This window comes from Barbus barbus, assembly GCF_936440315.1.
Source record: "Barbus barbus genome assembly, chromosome: 1".
Taxonomy (NCBI): domain Eukaryota; kingdom Metazoa; phylum Chordata; class Actinopteri; order Cypriniformes; family Cyprinidae; genus Barbus; species Barbus barbus.
Genome location: NC_136729.1, coordinates 29,025,459 through 29,053,189, shown reverse-complemented (window position 1 = coordinate 29,053,189; position 27,731 = coordinate 29,025,459). Strand labels below are relative to the sequence as shown.

At 38.7% G+C, this 27,731-nt stretch overlaps 1 protein-coding gene across 3 annotated transcripts in view; it reads right to left on the bottom strand.

Moving 5' to 3' along the window:
• Positions 1 to 3,100, bottom strand: part of LOC306868977 (zinc finger protein 536-like) — a 184,718-nt gene extending 181,618 nt beyond the window's left edge. For 2 of the 3 annotated variants that reach the window (XM_079415485.1, XM_079415486.1), the window contains exon 1: positions 2,635 to 3,100. The gene's annotated coding sequence lies outside the window, so the exon portion shown is untranslated. The remainder of the gene's footprint in view (positions 1 to 2,634) is intronic. The other variant, XM_079415488.1, reaches the window with a different exon arrangement.
• Positions 3,101 to 27,731: the final 24,631 nt, after the last annotated feature.

Below are 27,731 nucleotides of genomic sequence, written 5' to 3'. Positions count from 1 at the left end.
TGTGAGCACGATATACATTTTCAGCATTTTCAAAAAAACAATAATTAAAAATTAATTAAAACAAAAAAAATCTGCAATACTTGCAACAACATCAACATCTCTACGACGGTGGTTATCCCGTGCCTCAGCTATTTTTATTTTGCTCATTAGTAAAATATTTTTTAAAAAATAACACATTATTTTGCATAAAAACAACACACATTATTTAGCATAAAAACAATGATTACAAATCAATACTGTCGTCTAGGAACAATTTTAGATTAGTTCATAATTAAATACAATTAAAGCTTGCTGTTAAATAAATCAAACATTTCAAATAATACTATCACCTCAATTCAGATGGCCTCTCAATTGTAATGCATGACTATTTTATCTCCCTTTCTCACTGTCCACAATAATCCAACATACTGTTTATTGATTTATTTATTTTAATTTATAAAGGAGCTTGCAAGGCTATATTTGTGGTCATGTTAATGCTGGCCTTTCAAATGAATTGTGTGGGATTCTGAAAAGAATGTGTGACTTGACTACATTACAATGTCATTTCAAATCAGAAAAATGAAAGAGCTGACAAAAATGTCTACGCCCAGACACTATTACAGACATAATATCCGTTAAACAATGACAGTACATCTGTGCTGCCTGCTATTTGTCCTTTTCTATGAACAATGAACATGAGGAAAAAACAGTTATCTCATTTCAACATTATGAAAGATGCAAACAAACTAAAAGTAGCTGAATGTGTGTGAGTGTGTGTGCGTGTGTGTGTATGTGTATGTGTGTGTGAGAGTGTGTGTGTTTAATATTCTATTCCTTAAGTAAAAGTTTTGGATCATCTCATATAAAGTGACAGGAGAAATCTGGACCTGGATCTGAATGCATGAGACAGCAAATCAATTTTGCTAGATTTACAAAGACCTTTAAAGAATTAAGCACCTGAAGTGCGTGCAATAGATGCATGATGCAATGTGTCATATTATAATTCTGACCCTGACAGTGTTATAATTTGTGAAGTAGCAAAATATGCGTAAAGCAATGCGCGGAATGATTTTATTGAGTGTCGAAAGGCAGCTCATGCACGCCAACATACAACATTTTCTTCAATTATTCCCGCACTCCCGCGCGCATTCCTATCCCAATCTCCAATTCTTACAACTTTCTTGTTCTTTTTTTTTTTTTTCCTGCATAAAACATCATTTCCCCAAGCGACAATGCTCACAACAGTCGTTCAAATCTCCATTTCCAGGGGAGATGTGCGTGTTTTTTTTTTCCGCAGATAAAAAGGTTTTTAAGTCTGATATGACATTTAGCCCTCAGTTGTTGAATGCCATCATAAGGCTTCTGTTCATAAGAGGTCGATCACAGCACAAAATGGCAGGTCTCACCGGCTCTTCCATCTCACAAGTTTTGACACATGGCATGCACCGGGTAACTTTGATCCTAATTCTCCAACCGATCTGTGTTCACTTCAGCTGAAATCCTAAACGCAAAGCCCTTGGGGCTGAAGTGAGAAAGTTTGAGCAGAGATTTGAGGAAACTTTCTTCCAGCTCCATATCTCTGCTTGGCCAACACGAGCGAATCTGGTGCGCATCCCTGGAAAGCTTCTGTCCACCTTACAGTAATAACGCGCGATGTGTCTTTACACTTAATTAATAAAGTTAGCCTTGCAAGAGCCAAATTTAAAATATAACGGCGTGGGTTTTTTCCTTTCTTTCTTTAGAGTAAGTTCATCTAAGCGCGTGCAATGGCTTCCAGTAAACGCTTTCGATTATGAAGCCGTTTTATTAACTCACGCGACAACGATTTAGACAATTAATACTGCGTCTATTTCAAACAAATAGTGAAATATAATAACACACACACATCATTAGCACAAACTGACTTTTAGAAAGCGAATCGAGCGAAATCCATCCGCGAGCCCACTACTGATCTAGTCACTTCTTACCTTTAAATTCATCCGGACATCAAGACGCGTTGCGAAAGATTGTCTTCATTGAATAATGAAGCATGTCCACATAATTGAGCTGATCATTTTCTTATACTGCTGAGGGGGTTAAAGTATATACACACACGCACGCGCGTGCTTCGGACCTGTTATGATCGTCCTCCCGCGAATCCGTTTCCCAACTGTTCCTCGCGCATCCCGAGTGATGAAAAAGCGCCTTTGAGTTTATTCTCGATATAAATGCGTTCATTGATAGCGATCAGCCAGCATCACAAGTCATTTCCCCTCATCTGTCTGTTCGGACTCCCCCTATCTGGACGGTGAAACGCATTGTACCGTTAAAAAGACACTCCATTGTCGTCCATTCACAGAGAGCGGAGAGAGTCTTGCGGCATTTGATGGGACTAAAAGCTTGAACCCTTGATAAAGCAGCCCCGGTGCACGGAATATCATCTCGAATCGTCTATTTTCCCCACGCGGAGAGACTCAAAGGCGAAATTCACTCCATCGGATCATCTTATTGACCTTGACTTCCCTGTAAACACTTATTAAAATCTGTCTATCCTCACTCACATTGTCAGCCCCGTTATTCAGACGAGGCGTAATTGGCTTTGATGCCTGTCGCCGTTTAAAGAACACCGTGGAAAAACACTACAAATAGCTACAATTGCGAGATAAATCTGCTTACCTTTTGGGGAAAGTATCTGAAGTCTTGTATCCTCGAGAAAAAGTCCAGTGAGATGCGCGGAGAGCGCGAGCATCAGTCAGTATAAGAGAGAAGTAATGAGTGATAAAATGACGCTCATCTGCACTGTAACCTTGTGGCGTATTTAATGTAAATAAGCCGGTTATGTTGCACACAATCACACACACACACACATGCATGCACACAAACAGAGACCGGCCAAGACGGGAAGCGCTTTTTTCGCACTCTTATATGCTAACGCGTCACACAGGAGCGCATATTTAAAACAAATGCACGAGAAAGCTTATCAGTTTGTAAATATGAGATAAAATTGCCACTCGGCGTGGCGCGTAGCCTAACCAACAACCTCCCTCTTCATCACAGAAAGAGGAAAAGGCAGACAGCGGTCGAGACACGCGCTCAGAGACGTGGGAGAAGGTCCTCTGAAAAGGTACTTCGGTGAGGACATGAAACTTTTTTGGGGCTGAACTTCAGCGCTCAGGCCGATGTTGCTTTTCTACACGAGGAACGAGACGCAGACTAACGCAATGTCCCGGCAGCTGACAAAAGCTACTGATTCAATAAACTCTTTGTTGTGGGATTATATAATGATTATGTTGTAATTATGGGAGCGCTTTAATAACAACAATATACGAGTAGCCTATCCAATGGGAATGCGAGTGCGTGTGACTTTTAAGAAAAGGACACGGATGCGAGACTGATTGATTATCGATCGCTTATTAGATTGATTATACTGATTCTGATACATATCCAGACAAATCATAAGGAGGAAGAAGGGGAAAAGGCAGGTGGTTCAAATAATTAAAAACTTCTGTGCTTAACTTTATAGGTCCATTTTATATATTGTGCCCAAAAATTATAAAAATAAAAAAACAAATAAATTAAAATAATCTTGGCATGCATTTTAATTAGGCGCATCTTTAAGAATTAATATTAGCTATTTATGTGTAGGCCATCACGCATTTATTGTACAGCAGGAGCTTTCTAATTCGAAAAATCAAATCAATAAGACTGATTATGAATGATTTCTGCATTAGAAGCAGGTGACATCTAATGATTTACACAGGCAGGACAAAACGTGATCCAGAGAACTGTGTTACATTGTGACAAGTTGCAAAGTGGAAGGTTTTCCTCTTTCTCTTTCTGCTTCACTACACAGTTGTGTGTTTGTGATATTTAGTGTGTTCAAAGGAGCATTAATCGTTATTAAATCCCGAGGCAAAAGCTCGCCTTCTCTTTATTTTCTTTCCAGACAAAACACACGTTTTAAAAGATAGCACATTCATTATTCACTATGAAAATCAGATTCCCATGCTGCCCCTTAAACGCTCAGGAATTCAGCCCGCATTTTCCAGTCTGATGTGTATGAAATTCCTTTTTGAACAAATTCCAAAATAAAAGTTGTGCCTCTAAAGAAATTAGCATAACCATCCCATCAATAATATCGCTATCTCTATGGGAATGATAGCGAAAGCAGTAGGGGTGTTCCTTTACTCAATTCTTCATGGATTCTCTGTTTCTTTTGAACTTGTTATAGCAAGTCAAGTGATTCTTTATCGGTGACAGGCCTGACAATACACGACGAGGACGGGAAAGCAGGTCAAAAGGAAGTTGCCATATGGACTTCAACATGCACTTTCCTAACAATATAGAGCAGAGACCTAGTGTTTATCGCGCTCTCTATGTGTCGCTTATTTTTAAGTGCTTAGGGTTAAATGAAGTTGAAGGCATTTGTTGCGGATAAAGTGGGGCAGCTGTATTCTTGTTAAAGTCAGTCGCTCGTCTGTTTCTTGTCTGTTTACTTCTCCGTGGCTTTTACGCTAACAAACAAATGTGGATGCGTTCGGTTTGGCTGCTATCCATTTTATGGATTTTGGTGCAAAAGCAAGACAATAAGGTAAAATTGTCACGTTGTCTGCTGTGTTTGGAAGGGCAGCATTCGAGATTGATCATTTTGTCTCCGCAAATATCAACTTGTAACAGGAATCAAAAGGTCGAAAGATCCTGACGGCTCGAGTCACGTGACTCCTGGCTGCCCGCGAGCAACAGGTGCACTTGGGGAGGAGGAAGGACTCAAGGCATCCTTTCAGATTTCATTTTCTGTAGTCCTTGTCATGCTGGAAGATGATGTTTGTAGTTAATCAAGTGCAGTCATTTCTGGTTAAATGTTTCTTTATTTGTTTATATAGTCATTCTTTTAATTTGTTTTATTTGTGCATTTAACAATATTTCATAGGTTACTATTTACATACATACAACAGTATTGCATATTGATATATATACTAATTTACACACACACACACAGTACTGTACTGTATTTGTGTACTTTTTATAAATATATTGAAATCCTTGACAAAAGACATCCATGAGCTGTTTAAAATCAATATAAATTATGCAGAAGCTTAAGGGAAAGTTTATGTTTTCAATCATTTAAGTTTATATTTATATTTTAAATCCTTTTCGCTATTTTTTATTAATTTCTTTACTTCCACTAGTTCTTTTTAAGGTCCTTTTTCTTTTTATGGTCCTTCAGTGTGACAAATTAATTTTTAAAGAAAAAAAAAATCTATGTAGATTCTCAGTTAATATGAGGTAATGAAGACTCTGTAAAATAATTAAGAATTTACCGTTTTCTATAGCTTTAGATCACACTCCAGGACATGTCGACTTATACACATAGTCAGTCAAGTCACTTAAACCGTGTTTCGTCATGTTTGTGTAAAATTAAAAACATACAAATACTGATATTTCCTGCAGTAAAGCTGAGATTTCTGTGCCGCTCATGTTGCATTACTGCATCAGTAATGCTGGACTAGTTATTTTTGTGACACTGAAAAAGCTGTTGTGGGTAATACACTACTCAGAGAGTAACCCACAGGGTTTGTTTATACTATTAGACCGAGACCACACACGTCCAGTGTAAATATTTCAAGACTTCAAAGTACATGCAAACACTGCGCATTTTATTTTCAATACACCCTCATAACTGTTAACAACGTGTCAGCCACAGAAAAAAAGAATGACTCAAGGTTTGAGCAGTCATAAGGACAGATAAAAAGATCATGGCTGGGTATGACAGTTTCTCCAAAATTCTTTCTGACGGGAATTTAAGTACAAGCCTATCAGCACTGCGTCTGGTCTCTGCCCAAAACAGTAGGCCTCTAAAACAGACATGCCAGTGTTCAGAAAAAGAAAATATGAAGATGTTAGTTCTCTCCATCTACTTGGACTGAAAGCAGCTATTTAGCATCTTTTAGCAGATGTCCAGATAATTCACAAGTTTATCAAATTAATTCAATGGAGCAATGACCAAGGAAGTGATGTACTACTAATCAGCCACAAAGAGAGAGAGAGAGAGAGAGAGAGAGGGAGATGGGAGATATGTGGGGCGAGTGTCACTTTAAGACAGAGCAAATAAATGACTGCATAAGCATTTTATCCAGGAGCAGCCTGATGGTTTAATGCTGTGCCTAGTTTATATCTACATACAAACACACCAGAATGGTTTTCTCATATGGAAGAAGGGGAGGGGGGCTACATTACTTTTTAAATTGAGTTTCTCAGAGCATAATCTGTTCCAGGTCTTTGATGAAGAAATGTTCTCAAAGTATCACAGTGACTGATTTAATGAGAAGCAAGTGAGCACAATTTCAAACAATCTGATTTTCTGAACCTTCTGTGACTCTAAACTTTTAAAATTGCACTTAAGAATCAGATCAATTACTCTTTAAAGTATGACATCGGCTAACTAGGCGCACTAGCATAACAAACACACGCTATGGCGTATTTACTCCATATCCTCTCATCAGGATCTGATACATCGGTCCCTTATGTGAGCCTTCCGCGAAGCTCTTCCAACTCCATTACTGTTTCCCTTTCTCTTCAGCGAGGAGTGGAATAAATGTGTGGCGGATCTACAAGTCTGACGATGATTTAGTCAAATATTACAGACGCAAATATTTAGAACCGACTTCTAGGTTTTCAGCATCTGATGAGACTATACGTTTGTACGCTCTCCATATTCTTCAGGCCACAGTTTAGATAATGCTTCTGAACGCTGCTCCAAAATCCCACCCGGCGTTGATGAACTGAGAGAAGTGTATAATGTCTATGACTGATAACTGGACCAATGCTAATTTAAATCATCTGAATCAATGTCTGGCTGGGAAAAAAAAAAAAAAATATCTAAACGAAAACATCTGACTCAAATTGATTACTGACAATGTTGAGCATAAGAGATTTAATAATGATTACATGCTTAAAATATCCAGGCCTGTTTGAGAATCCATCACTCATATATCTCTTAGTAAAAGAAGCCACTGTCTGAGAGTCTGCTTGACAAGAAGAGCTATGACACAAAAACAAAAAACAACATTAGCATTGGGAAAAATTAGCTAGCTAATCAGTGTCTTAGTCCCTTCATTATAACTTTGGCTGCTCTTAAGCATAGTCTTGAGACTCAGAAAAGCTAAAAGACTGAACGTTGACACGAGACTTTAACTTAAACCGTTCCAAAATGACTTCTTTTTTTGCTGCACACTGAAAATAAGAACAAAACCTCTTAGCATGTATTCATCACACTCGCTCCAGCTCAAACACAGTGTCGCCTCCTCTTTAAGGTCCATATTTCTGTGAAAGCGAGCCATCATATTTTACTATTACCTATCAATTGGTTTCTAATCATGGTAATGAGGCGTCTGCCGTTTGGTGACAGTGAACTAACGGCCTCCGTGGGAGCATTAAGGAGCCTGGGTTATGCTGTGGGCCGTTAACTACCTACAGGCGCTTGCTAATGGCTCCAAATGACCTCCTCAGTGGCTATTAGCACATAATTAGAACCTTGCAGACCATCAATGACTTCCACCGGACATGCGTACCTCTTCGGTCTTCTCCTCCTTGCTCCCCCACTTACTGTTTAATGGTCAGATTATGGTGAGGTGCTGGGATACGACCACAATTGCTGCATTAAGTTGTGTGTGGCTCGCATGCACCCAATACTGCATACAGTAAAGCTGCAAATCATTTGCAGCACGGCGACAGCAGTGCTTCTCGACTAAAAATACCATGTGGACCGTTCACATGGACCTTTAACTTCAACAAGTCCCTGCAAAAAAATATAAATTCCTGGGTCAGCTAATTTTGACAAATTGAGACAATGAAATTCACTGCAAAGTCATCAATCTAATATAGTCATTCTTTTAATATCTGTGTAAAAAAATAGATAAAAAATAAAACATTTAATGTAAATAAATCCAAAAGGAAGAAATCACTGTAAATATGCAATATGCCACCTGCTATCTCTCCCCACCATCAGTGCCCTATCTGTTCTAGTCTCTTTTACTATTATGTGCTATTGTTGTGGATCACGCCGAGCGTAAAGTGCAGGGCACGGCCACACCGCACAAGTGGTTCAGTCACACCAAACTCTGCGTACACTTAGCAATGCTCTCCAGTTACCCAGAACAAAGGCTTGCTTTAGTGGGTTAATGTCAGCTCAGGAGCTGCGGAGAACAATCGCAGAGTTTGAGTAAAAAGAGCAATGCAATGTTTTGTAAAGAAAATACACCATGACACATCTATGTGGTAGTAACTTGTCAAATTATCAGCAAATTATCTTAGCTCACCGCAACAGTTATGCAAGTCATCTGTGAAAATCACAGACTTTGTGGCAAAAGTATCAAACAACTAATTTAAGCAGCAGGGGTCATCTTTCTAGGTCATCAACTAGCCTTGGACAATGGAATCTAAAAAAGATATATATATATATATATACTTGGTGACATATATATGTCACCAAGTATACCTGGGCGAGCCGCCCAGGTATATTTGGTGACATTTATCTTTATCCGCCCGAGAATGAAACCATCCGCGATCGATTAACTACTGGAAAATCTCCCCTGGCCCTACGCGTTTCGTAGACTGCTCGTTCTGTGTGCTCAAGAACTGTCGACACTCCCACAATCTTCAGTGTTTCCCATACGTTGATTTATTTGTGACGGGCCGCAAGAATATCCACCACCCGCTGCCATCAGCTCCCGTGTCTCTCACACACGAGCGCGACTTTAGCACAATATTTAGCAACTTTCAGACCCTTTTGGCGGCTTTTTTTACCCATTACAGGTACATGAACAGGTACTGACAAACCTAGCGACTTTTTTGAAAAAACCTTAGATATCGTTCAGTTGGAAAATGTCTCCAGTACTGTCCCGCGAGCGTGAGGTCTGACTCTCCCGGCGCAGTGTCGCCTCTCTCGGCGTCTGTTCTGTGCAGCAAGCGGCAGAGAAGCAGCGTATTCAGTTGGCCATAATGCAGCAAAATCATCAATAAACAATTTACAAAACAGCGTTTCCAAGCACCTGTCACTTACTGACTGTTTGGCCTTTTAAATATGAACATAATATGCGTCTGTTAATATGCGCATAGTTTGTTACTCAGACAGGCAGTGCGCTGAATAAATGAGAGACAAAACAGTAATATAGCCAAAACCATCGCATACAGTCGCTTTTTTAGTGTAAGTTAGATGCATATTGATTTTATCAGACGATGTCACGATTATAAATCAGGATAAGGAGCATAGTGAGAGTGATTCCTGGTTAACGTAGTACTAATGGGTCGTGTTTACTATTTATACTTGTTTTATTTTTTACAACAGAAAATATAATGTCAACAGCTTTACTGGGCATTCAGTTTTATTACAGTATGTGACATTTCATAGAGTAGATCTGAAGTGCCAAAACTTGACGCAATGACGTCATAAATATGCAAATTAATATTTGACACCTGCCGCCACAAGTCTCACAAAATCCTGTGGGAAATATATATTAGTGCTGTCAAACGATTAATCGCATCCAAAATAAATATTTTTGTTTAAATAATGTGTGTGTGTGTGTGTGTGTGTGTGTGTGTACTGTGTATACTTATGTATATATAAATACACACACAAACACACACACGCATGTATATATTTAAGAAAAATATGTTATGTTCATATTTGAAATATATTTATATATAATATAAATTATATTAATATAAATATAAATATATTCATGTAAATACATGTAAATATTTTCGAAATATATGCTGTATGTGTGTATTTTTATATACATAATAAATATACACAGTACACATACATATAATATGTAAACCAAAACTTTTATTTTATTGTTTCACAGCACTAATATATATATATATATATATATATATATATATATATATATATATATATATATAACTTTTATTTGAGATGCGATTAATTGCTTGACAGCACTAATATATGTATGCATATATATATATATATATATATATATATATATATATATATATATATATATATACTGTATGTGTGTGTGTGTGTGTGTGTGTGTGTGTGTATATGTATATATAAACATATATATATATATATATATATATATGTTTGAGGGTGGTAAGATTATTTAATGTTTTTGAAAAGTCACTGATGCTCACCAAGGCTGCATTTATTTAATAATAATAAAAAAAAACTAATATTGTGAACTATTTTTACTTTTTTTTTTCTATTTTAATATTTTTAAAAAACTAATTTATTCCTGTGTGGCCAAAACTGAATTTGCTGATTTGGTTCTCAAAAAAAAAAAAACATTTCTCTATCAATGTGGAAAACAGTTGTGCTACTTGATGCATTTGTGGGAGCAGTTTTTTTTTGATGATGATGATGAATAGACAGTTCAAAAGAACAGCCTTTATGGGAAATATAACTATTTCATAACATTCTGAATGTTTCACTGTCACTTTTGATGCATTTAATGCATCCTTGCTGAATAAAAGTATTAATTATCACCTTGTTGACCCCAAACTTTTGAATGATAGTGTATGCATCACTTTAAAAAATCTAGTTTACACAAGCCAGCATTATGTGCTATGGATGCATCTCCCTTCAAAGTTTGTAAGTATGGGCAGAGCACAGGGTCAGCAGTGCGCTTTCTAGAGGCCAGAGGCAGTACTGCAGGCTTTTTTTTTTTATTCTTTTTTTTTTTTAGCTAGAGAAGCCAGCAATGAGCAGAGGTCACCTACTTTGTGTTCACAATCACTTTCTGCATTCTAAATCTCCCAAACCACAGTTACCATTTTGGATGCATTTTCTGTGTCATGGATTTAAATCATTCTCTGACGATGCCACCACCCTCCAGTCTCTCTCTCTCTCTCTCTCTCTCTCTCTCAGCATTCCCTGAATTAATTTGTTTTCATTTGCAGTATGTCAACTGAAAATATGTAGTTGTTGTCTGTGGCAGTGCACAAGAATCTCTCTGGCGAGTGTGTTTCTGCTTCTTAATCATTAAATCTGCGTGTGTGTTTTTTTACACTGCAATATCAGTAAATACATAAACAGCCGGCTGTTGCTGCTCTCTTCTCAGTTGCATCTATGGTGCTTCCCTCTTCACAGTGTGCCATTCCGCAACATTCCCCTAGTGTTTGTCCTGTGTTGTCTGAACGCTGCCAGCCACTGCTGTTACAATGTCAGGCCAAACCACTGCCAAAGTGCAGGGACGGGTGACCGCGGCGGGTCCCAATTATCTGCAGGGTGACGGTGTTGTCCAAAAATAACTTATTTTTCCCATATACTTCTGGACTGGCTGCCCCCGGCCACGGGCCGTCCACCTCTCTAAGCCCATCTGGCAGGAGGACAAACAAAATCTTGGTAGTCCTTCAGTCGAAAACCTTTTCTCAGTCTGGAAAATGACTTCACCCCGTCATCCATTTCTCCACAGTGACCAAAACCCTGGACATAGTTAATCAGCGAAAAAGGGCATGCCTCCAAAACGCCATTCTTCCGCAGTCACATTAGTGCACAAGTAAGATTTACAGATCACTTAATGTTCTAGAGTTCTCCACATAAAAGTATATACAAAGGTTAATATTGTAATAATATCTTCCTGGAGGGCATTGCAATCATTATCTCTCTAGAGATATCAATTAGAAGCACTTTACAGCAGGTAATGAGAGAGATTCCGGTCCAAAATGACATTATTATTATTATCATCATCTATATTCTCGCACTCCCTATACCAGGCAAAAGAAGCAGCATATGTTCAGCCAAACAAAAGAAATAAACGTATCTTATGGCACACATTAATCTTAGTTTTATGTGGTCAAGCTGAGAGACTAACAAGCTTTCGATGTAACCCCTCTACCTTGGCATTTCATGTAGCGTGCAACAGTTGTCCGCACCTCACTCGTTCATCTCATATGCTACTCATCTCTCCTTTGTTTTAGGAGAATAACGTACATGGCGTGGAGGCCGGATACCCGCAAAGCAAACGGAAATGGTGATAGACACACATCGCGTGAGAGACACTGGGGAAGCGGATATAAACGATGGAGGCGGTTATGAATCAAAAGCTTTTTGCTGCCGCTCGGCTAATATTTGCTTGCCAACAAACACAGATTTACACCGTTGCTTTCGGTGTTTGTCTAGAAACGCAAAAAAAAAAGAAAGAGTCGGAACATTGGAAAAGTTACTGACTGACCTTTGGGCTTCGCTACTAACATTAATAAGGAGGATTTGTTATGTTATTGACCCTCTTATCAACAGCATGAATAATTCACAGCTGGGCCAGCACTTGTCCAAAAGCAGATGAGAAAACAGCACCCATGCATCTGACTGTTGATTTAGCAGTTTCATATTTAATAAGGAACTGGAGCGCTGGGAGGCGCTTTTTTTTTTAGAGAGATTTAATTGGGCACTGGTGACATCCATCACATGGTTGTCATGACCATGACCTTTCATTTGGGGCTATTCATAATAAGAGAGTTATGAGCCAGTTCCTCGTATTTCTAGCGACTCACCCCTGCGCTTGTGTAATGGATGCTGTAGCATTTGTAAACCTTATCTTACAGGAGTTGGTTAAAGCTAGCGTGCACATCAGATTTATTGCTTTCTGTCAGGCCGGTTAGGGGAGACGTAAAAGGGTGTGAGTATTTGGAGAAGGATGATTTAACGTGGATGGATAAAGTCCTATGGAAGAGGCTCTGACATGTTACTCTTTTACTGAGAGTAATCCTTGACACAAATGAGTATTTACAGCCTTAGGGGTGTGGGATATTGGAAAAAAATCCCTGTTTTAGCGAACAAGCTCTCCAGAGCTAAAAATGCCACAGAGAGGGAGCGGCGGGAAAATGGAAATCGAGATGGAAACGGAAGCGCAACTCTTTTAAAGTCATCTCCGTACAACTCAGAGGCGGCGAGGGAGAAAAGAGCTCCACGCGCAGGTTAATTTCATCAACCCTGCGGGCTCTAGGGACCGAGCCGGAGCCAGAGGGAGCTCCCGACGAGCCTTCTGTACAAGCCTTGAAGAAAGTTGCGAGACAGAAGGTGAGAGGGAGAGAGAGTGAGGGATCAAATACAGGTGAGCGTACTCCCTCAGGAGCACCAGATGGCCTGCACTACCCCCTGCGTTTGTGCACTTAACTGCTTCGCTGTGTCACCAGAACAATGGTCATTCACCGGCGAGCTCTCTTACACAACTCCTCCTTTATGCATAAACATAAAGCCATTGTACATTATTAAAGCAGGCCAGACACACGTAATCTTTTCAGACTGGGACAAACTTACCACCATTGATATCTATGTATTTATTACAGCAATAGAGCAATATGAGGGTGAGGCGCGGAGAGATATCGGCTTACCCGAGGCTGAGAGGGAAATTTAAGATAAAGGATATTTAATATCCAGTTCACATCACCAGGGCTAAGCCTTTAATAGCACGAGGGGTTTCCAAGCAGGTAATGCCTTTGTCTTTGTCTAAACACACTTCCACGGACTAGTCGTGGAAAGCGTGCGGGTCACTGATAAATGTGCCATAATGGCTCGACGTGGGAGATTGCCCATTTGTCCTGTCAGGTTATTAATGCACCTGGGCACTTCCTCCAAAGGTGTTATCTAGCAGTGGAAAAAAACGCGGCGATATATAATTAATTCACTATCTCCCGCGTGTTTGCCTCTCTTTTACAGTGTTCTTACATTTTGTCACATTGCATTAGAATCAGACGACGTGTGCTGCGGCTGGCAATAATCACGGAGACAAATATGCATGTATATTATTGGGAGTAACATTAGGCTGGTGACTTGCATTCCAGGGCACATTACTGCTGCTTATTTTGTGTCTAAATGATAATGAGCGGCGGAATGATAACCTATATCATTTAGAGTGAAATATGAATTTAAAACACTGCCTGCCATTTAGAGAGAAGAAATGTGTTGTGGAGAGATCACTCAGGTGTCTTCTGCGTTTATTTGAAAACCAGGGTGGGGTGGGGGGGAAGACAGGGCTTGAGTTTTATTCAAGTGGTAAAAGACTATTGTTGTCCTAATTACGAGCTGGCTGATGCATTATTTAACGATCCAACATACATCGCCAGGGCTGGATATGAGTAAAATAATTTATGACAAGATCTCTTTTTTGCCCCTCACTTTAAATCAAACTTCAATAAATGTGCCACCCCTATCCATATTACATGAGGCCTTGCTGGAAACAAGTAGCATGCAGGAGTCTGTTATTCAAAATTCTTTTGACAGCATGGGGTCAAAAAACAAAATCACACCGAAGAACCAGGAGGTGTGCTTGGTTAGCTCACCTTGGGCTGCGCAAAAGTAAAGACAGCAGAGGAAATACAACATGCACTCCCCTTCAAAACAATATCTTAAGAAGTCTATTGTTAGTAACCATAAAGGTTGACCTTTTACAAGATATTACTATGCAGCATAGAAAGGAAAAGAGAGATCGACTAGGGTTGTGTTGGGGTCTCAGAGCCCCCGAGGTCCTTTTAATAGTTCAAAAAGCATATTTAACGTTGACGTGTCAGGGTCAATCTTTATGACAGGGCCCAAACTTACAGGAACAGATAAACAAACTTCATAAAATTCATCACATGGTTTCCATGAAAAATGTTACATTACTTTACCAGGTTTAGGAATCTCAGGAATCAGATTGGTGTACACACTATAACAGCATACACTGTTAAAAATAAAGGTGCTTAAAAGGTTCTTCACAGCGATGCCATGGTTCCACAAAGAACCATTCAGTCAAAGGTTCTTTAAAGAGCCATCTCTTTCTTACCTTTTTATAATCTGAAGAACCTTCTTTCGCCACAAAGAACCTTTTGTGAAACAGAAAGGTTCTTCAGATGTTAAAGGTTCTTTATGGAACCATTTAGACAAAAAAGGTTATTCTATGCAGCACCTTTATTTTTAAAAGTGTACTTGTTTTAACTTCTAAATTTACTTTAAAAATCATGAACATGTCAACTTCAAAACTTGTTTAAATATATTTGTTTATATGTGAATGTGAAATCATACTATATGTCTGCATGTGCATGACTGAATTCTCTGGGACAATAAAGTCAATTAGCAACTTATTAGCCGAAAACATGTGTTTGTGTACCTTTTTTGTTGTGCTATACAGGTAAAACATCACTGACCTCTATTTAGCTCCTGTGCCGTCATGACAATGGCATCAGGACAGACTTTAATGAGCACTAACGCAATGGGCAGACCTGTAGCTATCCATCATCAAGTGTGCTGAGAGCAACACTGCAGCTTAAAAGCACAAGCTGAACAGACCCTGAAGAGGAGGAAAGCGGCCTTAACCAAATTTATATCATATTACACATTGAAATGTGACCCTGTAATGACATCACTGAAATTCAATCAAACCCTTTATTCGGTATTACTTAAGTTGAACTAGTGTCCTTCCTCATCCGAAATTAGTAAATTGAATATGCTTCTTGTTTTTGTTACAGCGGGCCCAAGACACAGCTTGATTTAAAGCGTTTTGATTTTCAGAAAGCCTAATTTTCGGGAGCACATCTGAAGAGCAAAAATAGCCCAGGAAGTTGGCAGAATTTTTTTTATTGATTGTGGTTTACGTAATTGCTATCTATCTGTATTTGTCTACTCGAGCACGAGGGTCATGTATTACGTTTCAACGCAGCCAGTGAACACTGTTAAAAGCCATTGAGAGCAGTGAGGGGTGCGGCGGGAGAGGTTTGTTTTTGAAGTTGTTGTGTTGTTGACACTGAGAGGCTCTCAAACTGCTGGTATTGAGAGTGATTGACACATTCATAATTCCACCATTATGTACTTGACTGATCTGCTCTAACGCTGATGTCAAAAACAACAGACTCAACAGTTCTAGATGCATCCATGAACGCTCAGTATTGGGCCTGTTTTTAAGATGGGCAACAAAGACAACACCATATATCAGGGGTCTTCAAGTCCGCTGTCCTGCAGAGTTTAGCTTCAAGCTAACCAAGATCTTCAGGATCACTCCATCCTGTTCTAAAAACACAAACAATTCAATTATCAGTACCCAACTAGAATGTTGTGAACACAGACTACACTCACCTAAAGGATTATTAGGAACACCTGTTCAATTTCTCATTAATGCAATTATCTAATCAACCAATCACATGGCAGTTGCTTCAATGCATTTAGGGGTGTGGTCCTGGTCAAGACAATCTCCTGAACTCCAAACTGAATGTCAGAATGGGAAAGAAAGGTGATTTAAGCAATTTTGAGTGTGGCATGGTTGTTGGTGCCAGACGGGCCGGTCTGAGTATTTCACAATCTGCTCAGTTACTGGGATTTTCACGCACAACCATTTCTAGGGTTTACAAAGAATGGTGTGAAAAGGGAAAAACATCCAGTATGCGGCAGTCCTGTGGGCGAAAATGCCTTGTTGATGCTAGAGGTCAGAGGAGAATGGGCCGACTGATTCAAGCTGATAGAAGAGCAACTTTGACTGAAATAACCACTCGTTACAACCGAGGTATGCAGCAAAGCATTTGTGAAGCCACAACACGCACAACCTTGAGGCGGATGGGCTACAACAGCAGAAGACCCCACCAGGTACCACTCATCTCCACTACAAATAGGAAAAAGAGGCTACAATTTGCACGAGCTCACCAAAATTGGACGGTTGAAGACTGGAAAAATGTTGCCTGGTCTGATGAGTCTCGATTTCTGTTGAGACATTCAGATGGTAGAGTCAGAATTTGGCGTAAACAGAATGAGAACATGGATCCATCATGCCTTGTTACCATTGTGCAGGCTGGTGGTGGTGGTGTAATGGTGTGTGGGATGTTTTCTTGGCACACTTTAGGCCCCTTAGTGCCAATTGGGCATCGTTTAAATGCCACGGACTACCTGAGCATTGTTTCTGACCATGTCCATCCCTTTATGACCACCATGTACCCATCCTCTGATGGCTACTTCCAACAGGATAATGCACCATGTCACAAAGCTCGAATCATTTCAAATTGGTTTCTTGAACATGACAATGAGTTCACTGTACTAAAATGGCCCCCACAGTCACCAGATCTCAACCCAATAGAGCATCTTTGGGATGTGGTGGAACGGGAGCTTCGTGCCCTGGATGTGCATCCCACAAATCTCCATCAACTGCAAGATGCTATCCTATCAATATGGGCCAACGTTTCTAAAGAATGCTTTCAGCACCTTGTTGAATCAATGCCACGTAGAATTAAGGCAGTTCTGAAGGCGAAAGGGGGTCAAACACAGTATTAGTATGGTGTTCCTAATAATCCTTTAGGTGAGTGTATATACAGTACTACAAACTAAATACTGATATAAACGTAATATATCAGCTCTAGAACACTACTTGTACAATCAAACTGAGGGACCAGAACATGCTGTATGCGTATGATTCAGTTTTATTTCCAGCTTACTTTTTTGTATTGTGTATTTATGTATTCCAGGGAGAGACATGACAGGAAATTGTGGAGAAAACAGGAAATAATCAAATTTGGAAAAGTCACAAGTCAAAGTCGCTATGACAAAAGATTCAAAGTGTCCATGTGAGCACCATGGCTTAGTGTGTCAAAACACTGATGCTAAGCACTCGGCTATCACTATGGCCTTTCTATCTCTTTAAGATTACAAGGCCACTGGCGAGAGGTCACACACACACATACTGTACAGTATGTGAATACTTGGGAGTCATACTTGGAACAAGTTTATTTATTTCTAGAAAATATCCTGTCTGAACATCAGAGCCTGTTGAATCAGACAGCAACAAAATGAATATTCTTCACCTGTCTGCTCATGTTGACTTCTCTTGTTTATATTTCACAGTGGGGGGAGAAAAAAAGAAAACCGCATATTTACTTTTAATTGAAAGGAAATTAAAGACGCATCCACATCCGCACATGACAAAGGAGTATCACAAGGCTTGGGAGTGATGATAGCTTTTGTTTAAGATGGATTTCATAAAGAAACCCTCCCCCACTGATAATAAAAAAATAAAAAAAAAAGAAGTCTTGGACATTTCTCCAAATACAATTACCTCTGCATCACCTGATTCAATCAAATGAATTTGCATTCTGTTTGCATCCAATGTTCCGTGGCCCAGTAAACAAGACAGGGGGAATAAATCTGATGTGTTTTCATGGTTCTGCCTGCACCCCCCCTATTCGCTACACTTTATTTGGAATATTTGAATTCTCATGAATCTGTAAACGCACCATGTGTGGGTGAAATTAAAAGCTTTACTTTGGAGTAAGGTGCGTCCTCTCAGGATGAGAAGAGAAATGCTTGTGAAATGTTTGAAATGTTTGTGACTGGCCATATGTTGCCTGATTGAAGAAAAAAATGGAGATCAATACATTCTAAAAAATGCTGGGTTAAATACCCAGAAGGCTGGTTTAAACATTTAACCCAACTGTTGGTTGAAAAAAACCCAATCGCTGGGTTTGTCCATATCTTAGCCAGCACTGGGTTGTATTTAACCCAGCATATTTTAGAGTGTATAAGCCCTCAATTGACCTTGAATGTGAAGCTGAGGCAACTGTCACAACTTATTATTAAAAAGAACTGGAAATAATAGAATTTAGTCAGCGTAGCAACATTATTACTTTTTCACCGGAATGAAAACGAGGCTGTGAGGGCCAGAAGTACATGCTAGTTGTTCATCTGACAAAACATATTTACATAAAAATTTAACAGACAAAAAAACTCCATAAATTGCTTTGAAATGTTGTGATTTTTGAAAATTGAATGCGATACAGTGCAGGTCATGGCAAAGACTAGTTTTCATCCACGATAAAGGGTTAGTTCTCCCAAAAAATGGAAATCAGTCCATGTTTTACTCACCCTCAAGGCATCCTAGGTGTATATGACTTTCTTCTTTCAGACGAATCCAATCAGAGTTATATTAAAAATTGTTCTGGCTCTTTCAGGCTTTATAATGGCATGGGCGGGTGTTTTTGTTCAACAGTCCAACAGTAGTCAAATAAAGCGTGCGCATCCATATTAAAACGCGCATTAGACGGCTCAAAAAAAATCCATATTTAAAACAATATAAACAGTTTTTTCTTTACGTCATATCTGATATGTCATATCTGCGCTGCCTTTCCAGAGGATGACGTAGGACGTATGAGTAAGCGCATTCACGTGTGCGTCTACCGAAAAACAACGTCTGTTTACAGGAGCAAAGGAAAACCTCCTCTTGGCTTATATCAAAATCCTCCAACATTTTTCTTTACAAATCCTCATTTTTTTAAAAATGTAACTCCGATTGGATTCAGCTTGAAGAAGAAAGTCATATACAGCTAGGGTGCCTTGAGGGTGAGTAAAACATGGACTAATTTTCATTTTTGGATGAATTAACCCTTTAAATTCAATAGGATGTTCTTAAATGGATAGTTCACCCAAAAATGAAAATTATGTCATTATTTATTTTCCCACGTCTTTCCAAACCTGTATGACTGACTTTCTTCAAAAAGAGAACTTCTAATGAATACTGCCACTGATCATTTCCATATACGTAAAAGGGACCAAAGCAAAAGCAGTTCATACAGCACAATGGTGTGAGGAACAGTAACTTAATTCATTATCTATTGATAATCTTCACCTTCACCACTGCAGCTTTCGAATCAAATATGGTGCTTTTATAAGGCTTTTATAGGAGCTTGATAGCCTGTGGTTACTATAAACATGTCTTTGTATGAGGAAAAAAAAATATTTTGTTGTGTTCATCGAGGCAAAAAAACAACAGCATACAGGTCTAGAAGAACAAGAAACTGAGTAAATACAGAACATTGCCTTTAACAAACAACCCCGTCAGAAAAATAAAATCATATCAGTGAATTTTGATGCATTTGAAAACACAACTGCATTGTAGCCACACACACTGCTACTCACACTCAGCCAATGCACAGAAAGTCAAAGTCCATTGTTCTGTCAAATAAAAAGCCCTAATCTATCTGTCTTGCTCTCCTCCCACCAGCTACTCCATGAGACCAGACTCATCTTCACATGTCTTCATATTCATATGAACACACAGAGGTGGGGGTCAGCTCGGTTAAAGACTCCCTTTACATCACGAACATCATAAAGAACACAGGCCTGTCTGAACGTGTACATTAACTGATCTCTGTGTTCCACTGGGACAGATCAAAATGAAGAATAATATTGTAAAGAGATAATGGAGAAAAAGAAATGTGAATATGCTAATGCTTCCTTCTGACATATGAATGTTTTGAATTCTTCAATACTGTAGTAGTCACATAAACATCTAGCAGAATAATGATGAGAAAACGCCCGGTGCTACCTGACGCTAACAGTTCAAACGTGTGCTAGCAGATCTGGCTTCCTACTTGGCTACAATCTTTCCTATAACTCAACAATTTATGCGACGAAAAAAAAAAAGAAAATAATGCAAAGTCTGCGACTGAACCGAGTCTATAAAAGATTGTATTAGCTTGATGATGGAAAATATGCATTTTCCATTCAGCCCATTTGTAGATGTTTTTGTAAGTACTGAAGCATACGCATACTGTATAAAGACCGCGGTGGTTTGATGTCGCTACAATACTCGTATTGAATGGGGAGGTAAATACCACAGCTTTGATTGAGGGTAGAAGAAGAGAGGTTGGGGTTGGTTTGGATTCCTTTAATGGCAGGCCGACCACTGTGTGTTGGAATAATAATTACGAAGACTATTTATTTTTAATTGATATGCCCTTTCTTACTATGAAAAGAACAATTATCCCAAGAACCGCACGCCTTTCTCATGCACAGTATGCCACTGAAATAAAAAGGGTCCTGTGCAAAATGAGCAAGAACATTCATATTTCTGCCAAAACCCTTTTTCTGTGTCAACGTTTATATCAAAGAACAATAATTTTGGCATTAAAACCACTCAACTCACCAGTCTAATATAATTTTTTGATGATTTGCTGGATTGATTGGGTATTAAAAGCAATGATACAAGATAAGAGCCAGTAAAGAAGGGAAAGATTTCATGTTAAGTGCATATTGCATTCATGGGGAGCTGCATAATTTGATGCGAGAATATTTGTTATGGATCGTGTTATATGCGGAGAACTATTTTACAGTTCTGAACTTTAGCTTTTCATATAAATAAGCGGTGTAATTACTCCTAAGTGGAGATCCCGAAATGACCAGAGGGCTTTTCACAAGTGTCAAAAGAACTCATAACCGCTCTCTCTTTCATTCTGAATCTCCGTCGACTGCAGGAGCGAGTCTTAGTCTGCGCCAGTGGATGTTTCTAGGTCTGCCACGATTTGTGTCTGTCTGTTTTTGCTCGTATATATTTAATTAGGTCAGCAAAAAAGAATATTTTTTTTGTCAAATTGTGACTTGAGAATTGACAAAATCCTTAACACTTTTCTCCCTGGAATAAATTATACATAGACTTTGAAAATAAATAAATGCACCATACATTATTCTGTTGACTATGACAGAACAGAAATAGGCCTTTTCTCTGACTGGTAAATTTTCTTTGCATGTCTCAGTGTGTCACTTATTTAGAGACATATTTATTTATTAAAGTTGAAATAGAAAAGCCAGTGCAATAGAACATAAAAGCAATCAGTCGCTGTGACTTAACAAGAATGTGCCCCTATTAAATAAACTCTAAACCCATTAATGAAAAACAGCTCAGTACATCAGCAACTTTCTGAGGCATTTGGAGAACAGACAACCTATAGCTATTTTTAATTTATTTATATTTTTCCCAGACTAAGGGATGTGTGTTATCTTTTATGGAATTGAAAGAAAATAAAAATTACGTTTGATCAATAGTTATATAGCAATTGTGGTTGCCGTGTTTGTGGGGGGGGGGGGCTTGGATCGTGAGGTTGAATGCGGGCCGATCCCCTGTTTTCTTGCCTCCTGGAGATGCAAATGTCAGCTTTGAGCAGTTTGTGGACTCCCTGCTAAGTGCTTGGCCCATATTAAACCAAACTGCTTCCATCTTCTGGACTTCTGGCATTCCACACCCTTACGTCGGCCATCAATGTGTCACATGACGACCCATTCTTTAGAACCAATTCCATAACTCCAGATCGTAAAAAAATAACTGTCTTTTGCTTTTCCTTCCCCCACCTTTTTACAGATCATTCCAACTCCTTTCATATCTAATTATTCAGTCTGCTATCACTATGTATTAGAATTTTAAGGTTCTGTCTCCCTCCCTATATTTAAAATGTGTGTATATATATATATATATATATATATATATATATATATATATATATATATATATATATATATATATATATATATATATATATATATATATATATATATATATATATATATATATATATATATATATATATGTGTGTGTGTGTGTGTGTGTGTGTGTGTGTGTGTGTGTGTGTGTGTGTATATATATATATATATATATATATATATATATATATCCTCCTGAGACCCCCCCAAAAAAAGCTTTGTGAATTTAGTATTTTTTCTTGTCATTACATTGTTTAGAGCATTAGAAAAAAAATTAATTAACATTTTTGAAAAATTATATTTTATTAATATTTTTTTCTATGTCCTCTGTAGAGGACACTAGGACTAAGTTTTTCTAAAATTATAATGGCATGAATAGACATCAAGGCTAAAACAATGGGATTTTTTTTTAAATCACCAATACATTTTTAGGTTTCAGGATATTTTTCTTCTAAACTTTGTTTAAGGATGATTCTCAACTATGTTATAAAATATATAACAAAATGATTTGATATACCATTTTGTTTTATGCAATATGTCTGTACAAATTTCCATAAACTGGTTTTCCATTTAAACACAGTGTATCTATACTGTATCAAATTTGCATATTAATGGTTTGCTGTTGGGACAGCATGTTGAACAAAAGAATTGTCATAATGGGAGTAATAATTGGCCTGATTTTCATAATAATATCTAATATTTCATAACAAAATAGATATATAATTTATTTTCCTATTCAATTGTAATGTCTCCCAAAATGCATCATAAACATCATTTTAGTCCTGGTGTCCTCCACAGTGCACATGTATGAAATGATGTCCTGTTTCATAACAGGATGAAGATGAGGGAGCTGACTTTGAGAGAAAAGCAAGCAATTTGGATGCTAAAAGAAAAGAGGAAGTCAATTAGAGCTCTAGCAAAAACAAAGGACATGGAGAAATCAAGAGTTTGGAAACCACCAGCGGCACCAGCAACCAACAATGACCTGATCGGCTCAGAAAACAACAGTAGTTGATGACAGACAAATCATAAAAGCTGTGAAAATTAACCCTAAAAGATGTGTATCATAAAATCACCAACAACTTCCAGAAAGCTTCCAGATGCTCTGACAATTTACTGTCCTCAGGAGACTTTGACACAGATTTACAGATGCTACACAGCAAGATGCAAACCTCTGACCAGCACCAAAAATAGAAAGGCAAGATTAGTGTTTGCAAAAAAGTACAAAGGTGAGCCAGAAGAGTTTTGGAACTGTTTATTGAGCGATGAGACAAAGATGAACCTTTATCTAAGTGATGGGAAAGCAAAAATATGGAGAAAAAAGGGGAACTGCAATGATCCCAAGCATGCCAACCCCTCAGAGGATTTTGGAGGATGCCAACGCTCAGACAACATACAGAATTACCAAATGACCACTGGAACCAGTTGAGACCTTACAATCTGACTTTGCTGCAGTTGGAATTTAACTGCTGGTTCGTTTGGCCAGAGGAGAACTGGCCCCCGACTGAGCCGGGTTTCTCCCAAGGTTTTTTCTCCATTCTGTCTCTGATGGAGTTTTGGTTCCTTGCCGCTGTCGCCTCTGGCTTGCTTAGTTGGGGACAATTCATTTCCAGCGATATCGTCGACCTGATTGCAATTTTTTTTTTTCTTTTTTCATTTTACACTATTGACACACTATTTCCTTTTTTTTGGATATTGTGCAGTTGCTTTGACACAATTTACATTGTTAAAAGCGCTATATAAATAAAGGTGACTTGACTTGACATACAGCCTCATCTGTAAAGCATGGTGGAGGTGGTGTCGTGGCATGGGCATGCATGCATGAATTTGGAAGTGTACAAAACCATCTTGCCGTGTCTAGTCAATCTCCAGATTTAAATCTGATTGAACATGAATTCACCAGCTGGAGAGGAGAGTAAAGGCAGAAACTCCCCAAAACAAGCAACAATTGGAATTGGCTGCATTAAAGGCTGGGAAAAGTATTTCAAAGGATGAGACCAAGAGTCTGGTGATGTCTATGGGTCCCAGACTCACTGCTGTGATTGTGCACAAGGGATCTGCAACTAAATAATAGCTTTTAATCTTTTATATCTGCCTTATGTTCAACTGTCCCAATACTTATGCTCACATCAATGAGTGGGATGAACTCTAAAAGTGCTGTTCTTTTTATTTGGTAAAACATATATGTGTCATACGGAAGCCAGTGGCTAAGTGAGAAGCAACAATAGCACTAAACTACTTTGGCACGAGATGACAGACACATTTTGAAAAAACAAACATGGCTCTGAGACAGCATAACTTCATCTCGGCTACTTAAAAATATCCTGTTTCATTGCAGTCCAGAAACATTCCATAATTGGGCTACACACGAAGAGTGCAGGAAGGAAAGGAGCAGCGTTTTCTCTTTCTCCCTCACACTTCTCTTTTTCTTTTCCTGAAGGCTATTACTACCATTATGTGAATGGCCTTTGTGGATTTACTGTGCGTGTTGTGCCAGCCCAGGCCAAAGAGAAGTCCTTGTGGTATAAGCTAATCCTTTTCAAATGGGACACGACTGACGCGGACATTACTTTGCAAAGGCAGGAAACAGAGAGTGATGTCACTGTCCAAAGTTTGGATTCAAAACACACACGCGGCCCCTCGCCCCTCCCTTTCTGCGGCCTTTTCTTTTGAAACTGGAGGCCAACTACAATAATCAGGCTTCGCTCAAAGTATTTATCAGATGGAAGGAGGCGCGATTACATCGAGTGCAAATATGTGTCCCCGTTATCCTTCCAAACTATACGATCCACCGGAGCAACACTGGAGGTGACACGGAAAGAGAGAGAGAGAGAGAGCAGAAGAGCTGTGGGATGAAGATATGGATAAACTGAGTGGGAGGTGAAGAGAAGAGAGAGGAGGAGGGGTAATAAGTTGAAAGAGAGACAAGACCAGCTGATAGTGAAGGAGAGAAAACTTGATAAAAAGAGGAACTGGGGGAAAAGAAAAAAAAAAAACGAGACGGGGTGGGAGGGAGCTTTGTATACTGCAACTCATTATCCCACAATCAAACCACTCCTTTTCTCTTACAGTTGCTCTCTCTGCCTCTCGGTTTTGTTTACGCTTTATTTTCCGTCTTCTTTTTTGTAACTTATTTATGAGGAGATAGAGCGAATCTGCAGAGCTTTGCATTTCACTCTCGGTTTATGTCTAATTTAGTAAACATCCTGGTACAAGTCGGGCCTGTCAACATCCCCTCCCCTCACCTCTCATTTAGATTGTGGCTTTATGTTTGTAGGGGGTGAGTAAAATAAGAGATGTTTTGATCGAGTTAGCCTATGTCTCAAGTATGGATCTTATTTTAGTCTCTGTAAGAGGTATAAGGCCGCTAACCGCATCACTGCATTGTGGTGGTGGTTCTGCTGTCATAGTGTGTTTTCTTCATTTCTCATTACCTGCTAATGTGGACAGGGGCCAAAACCACTAACCAGCCCTCAACCCACCTCTCAGTATCTTCGCTTTCTCCCTCTCTCTCTCTTCTTCCATCTCGGCCCCTGCTGATGGGCTAAATGGTCTGGCTGCTAACAAAAGCAGAAACGGAGAGAGATGAAATATATTTTGACTGTTTCATGGAAAAACAATCTGACACAAAGTAATATTCATCTCCAATGAATCCAATATTCTTTTTGGAATGATATTAGACAGTATCTATTCTATCTTCCATTGTGTTCCCATCTGCCCTTTTCAGGATCTAAATTATGTGCATTAGTACGTAAATGGGCTAATGCCTGTCTGTATTTAGCAGGCTACATGCCGTGAATATATTCTCTGCTTCACGAAGTAATTGGTAATTACAGTGGTCATTTAGGCAATCACTGTCTCTCCCAGATTCATGTCATTCTTAAAAATAACTAGCTCTTAACCTTTGACAGAATTCTACAGAAACTGTTCATCACCGCCCCCGCTTCGATTAATTTTGTGCATACACTTTCTCTCTCTCACAAGTGCGACTGCACACACTCTCGCACACACACACACACGCGCACAGAACTGTATCAATAATAGTGATGTTTTTGCATTTGTTAACTGTGACAGTTTGCCTCTCTCATCAAAACAGAGGACAGATGTGGGGAGAATAAAACAGTTAAATGTAAGGTACGCTTACTGTTCAAAAACGATTAGTTCCATTTATAAACAATTAGACAACAGGACACACAGGGCATTTAGCCTTATCATCTCTTCCTAATCTCCCTCTCTCAGTCTCTTTCTCTCTCCCGCTCTGCCACGAACAAATTCAGTACTTTAACTGTGATAATCTTTTGTCTGCATGCTCCCTGTATTTCACTTTCATTGTTTATACAGTTTTATTCACACATTATTCATTTCCACGCATAATGAAGCAGTGCACAGAAGAACTTTCGCTCTGCGGATACTGACTTTGAAAAATAACAAGGTCGACAGCTTTAGCTCCAAAACATTTCCCTCCGTGGCACTTAAGATCTCCATTATGTTGTCTAAGGCACTAAAGGATCTTCTCCCTCGTCTTCCCCACACCACATGTGAGATCAGTTTTGGGTTTTTGCAAAACTTGACAGGAAGTGTGGAAGCCTTTTAATATCACGTCAAAAATGGTTGCTGCAACAAGAACTGTTTAGATTTTAAAACGTTGCTTCTTGTAAAAAGAAAAAAAAAAATGTTTTCAGTGCTATATACCTATTTAAAAAGCACACCGTAAATCAGCAGTGCGGTGTGTTTGTGTGTAGCGCATCTCATATATGTCAGTCACAACAAGCAAGTGTCTTTTTTTTCTGGCTTTATTACAAGTGGAGAGATAAAGAATAAAACATTTCCAAAATAAAATATTTGAAAATCATTCAAAAAAGGGTTAATATAATTGAACAGCCTCCCAGAATACTGAATCTTAAAATATGATTTGTACCCCTTATAATTTCTTACCCTTGCAACGTTTGACTTCTCTCAAATGGAGAAATGAAATGAAATTAAGTCAAAGAATGGTCTCTGTAATATTAATGAGAGTTTGTATGGTATAATTTAAGCTTCCTTTTATGCCTGAGTTGCAAAGCCTGAATTATCTATTCAGAGGGATACAAAGTTTTACTGCCGTGAAAGTTTAAAGAATGTTCTTTCTGCCGCTGCCATAGCTGAATGGGGCTTAAAACAGAGGTTAGTGTAGAAGGATCTTCTGAGTACAGGATGCCCCTTTTATTACTAACCTTTGACCAGTCTGTCCTCTCCCAATTCTAATATTAACCGTTATGAAAGAGACAAAAGTACTAGCTTCAGCTGAGCATGAAAACGGACCCAGAAGAAGACGTCTGTCAGAGTTAGAATGAGGTCTGAAACAGTTCATCCATGACATGCTGTAGTATAGACTGGTGGACTGCAGTTCGGTGAGTGCCAACAGTTTGATACATATGAACATGCAAGAACACATTTTTTTGAAGTTATATGATTATTGGAGTACATTTTACAAGAAAATGCTATTTCAGTTTTTCTACTTCAAAAATGTACTTCACTTGCTATACACGCTGTATCAAATATATATGCA